At 40.8% G+C, this 2,974-nt stretch overlaps 1 protein-coding gene across 1 annotated transcript in view; it reads left to right on the top strand.

The window, feature by feature from the left end:
* Positions 1-2,974, top strand: part of UBN2 (ubinuclein 2) — a 46,515-nt gene that overhangs the window by 10,910 nt on the left and 32,631 nt on the right. The window lies entirely within an intron of this gene.

Here is a 2,974-nt window from a genome sequence, read left to right as displayed (position 1 = left end):
ATACCATGAACTGCCCTCTCCCCCCCCCCCCCCCCCAGCTTTAGCTAGCCTTCAGTTTCCTCCACTGCTGAGTGACACTTGACAAAGCAGCAATGATTTCCTGCTCTGAAGAGGAATGAGATAAAAGTCTGAGCTGGAGAGGAAAGATGATGAAAAGGAATTGTGAGAAAAGAGTAAGAAAAGCACAGAAGTGCAGTGCATTGCTTAGCATACGTTATGTTGAACCTCCATCTGAATGTGGTAGTAGATCTGGAAAATTATAGAACTTTGTAAAGAGCTTCTGTGAGAGCTGAGCTGTGAGGTTTCTAGCTTATAGATGGTGCAGTGAATATTGCTCTTAAGAATTGTGTGAGGTGCACAGAAGACATGCTACAGAACCGATAGGTTCTTGAGCAAAAGAAGTTCAGCTGTTAACTACAGTGGTTAGCAGGCTGAGCTGTGTGTATTGTTTTGGAGTAGGTCTGAAGGCACGTGAGCAAGTTGCATGAAAAGTGGATTTGCTGTAGATGCTTATTGTAGCTTGTGTTAATTTGTCCTTTTTCTTGGTCTAGATTAAAATTTTAGTTGAACTTGCCAATATTAAACTTTTCCTATCATTACCCCTCAACTTTTGGTTGTGCTGCTGGAACAATATTGGGGCCTAAGCCTTGGTATGTCCTTTCCAAAGGTCAGATTCTGATCTTCAGCTCAGTAAGAACAGATACACTTCGTTCCTACTGAGAAACTACCTGAGCCTATGGGCTTACCTGGTTTCTCACTGTTGCTTAAGTTAACCATCCTCAGTTTTGAAATTTTATGATACAGGAGCCAAGTTGTATCTTGGTTTTTCTGGATTTATTGTGAGCTATCACAGATCTGTGATTTGGATAGCTTTCAGTACTCATAGTACAAGTCTCCATCAAAGATGTATGTGAGTCTAACAGGGTTGAACACTCACTGATGTATTAGTGCTTCTCATACTGTGCCTCCTTCCAGCGCTGCTGTTCGTACCAGCAGCAGATCTGTTAGATTTGTAGGAGCATTTACTCCTGATATCTCTTGCCAAACTCCTTGCAAGAACATACAAAAGGCAGTTGTTAGAGGACCAGATGGTTGCATCATGTGGTAGCTGTGGAAGCTACTGGGAGAATGGTGTATTCTCTAAAGATTGCTCTCCTGAACAAGTCATTATGCCTTGTGTCTGCGTTACAAATACAGACTAGAGAGAGGCCATATCTGTCTTGCTTTTATCCCCATTTCTATGTAGAAAAGAAGAAAACAAAAATGCACTGCGTGCCAGGTGCAGTCTAAGTTGCATTGTAGAGCTTAAGGGTCCTGTAATGTGGGAGTGAAGTTCAACAAAACCTCTCATTCCATCTCAGATGCAAACGGGAGGTATTCAGGAGGAAAATCTGTGTCTGGCTTGCTCATCTTCTGTGTGGCCAGCTATCAAATCACCATGTACCCCAAGAAATGTCAGATCCAGGCCCAGCCTGGACTTCCTTTTGGAAGATATACTTTCTTACACATAAAAAGTTATAATATCCTGGACACAAACACTTGACGAATGAGTATGAGTGCCTCTTGAAATGCTCCAGGATTGGCATGCTGCTGTCTCCTTCTCTATCACAGAAAAAAATAATTGAAAGCTTCCTTAGAATTTTAGTCCTTTTTCTTGTCACAGGTGTGAGAGAAATACTGAGCTCTTCGGCACTGAAACAGATTTATTCCATAGCTTTAGAGATATTTTCTTTCTAAAAACTGATTTTCAGGTAATGCCATCAAATATTATTCAAGAAATCAAACCAATAAAATTCTAAGCCTGTTTTTAGCCAGCATTGTAATCGAGTTAAGGAATTCTGCTTCCTTTGGATCCATTTCCAATTAAGCAATTTTGTACATGTAACACAGATGCATATATAACAAATAGTGTATGTAACAGAGCATTTGGGTCCTCCAAGAATCAAGGAAGGTGGTAGTTCTGCTTGTTTTCTTGAGGGCAGGGATCAGGGTCAAGTGCAGAGAATCTGCTAATGGCATGATTCTCAGGTAATGGATTTTAATGGGCCTGGAGTACAGACACAGGTACAGCAACATGCTTTTCTGGAGGAAGGTTCTTGGAAAGTGCTGATAGAATGGAGCTTCTCCTAAGCAAAGAGATTTTTCCTATCGGACCCCTCAAAGGGCACTAATACCTGCCCTGAGGAGGTTGCTTAGTAGGCTAGATCACCATTGTTTACCTTCTGTGAAAATGAAAATGATGCATGAGATTCTTACAGATTTGCTGTCATTGTTTACTCTGGAAAGAATCAGTACTTTCCTACAACATAGTAAACATTTTAGCAGTATAGCTGCATTAAGACCATCGAAGTCTTGGTGGCTACTGAACACAGAAGTAAGGGCTCTTGAAGAGCCCTTACTTTTCAGTGGACTCAGACATGAAGCTAATTAAAGGAAAATATTGGAGAAAGGGTCTTGGGTATGTATTACCCTAAGTGACACAGTCAATTCCTACCTCCCATCTTCCTTCAGACTCTTACAGGAATAAGTACATAGTTGCTGTTTGCTTTGGGTCTATCTGGTATATATGCTGTTTAACTTTTACTTTGCTGTCTTCCTTGAAAAGTTGTTAGCCGTTCCTGTTTGGAGGAAGTGGCTTTCCCTTTCTGAATGCAATTGCTGCCAAGTGGGAAATCCATGCTTCATTCTATACAGTGGATATTTTTAGGTTGAGCATTTTGATTGTGGTCAGTGGGTTATGAACTCTTAATTCCAGGAAAAAAAAGTGAAGACAGACCATTTTACTATTGTTTCTACCTACTATGTAACAGTTACTCTGGCACATCCTAGTCTGTGCTTATCTTACTGGACCTCTGTGGTAGTAATAACACAAAGTGTTCATAACCTGCAAAGAAAGCTGTCCCTCCTCAGTGTTCCCACTGCTTTGATGTTGAAAGTAGGTTTTGCTATAGTGTAAACTGTCCAGAACTACCTT

This window comes from Pterocles gutturalis, unplaced genomic scaffold (genome assembly GCF_000699245.1).
Source record: "Pterocles gutturalis isolate BGI_N339 unplaced genomic scaffold, ASM69924v1 scaffold7073, whole genome shotgun sequence".
Taxonomy (NCBI): Eukaryota; Metazoa; Chordata; class Aves; order Pterocliformes; family Pteroclidae; genus Pterocles; species Pterocles gutturalis.
Note: the sequence above shows the minus strand (reverse complement) of the source record. Positions and strands in the feature narration are given on the sequence as shown.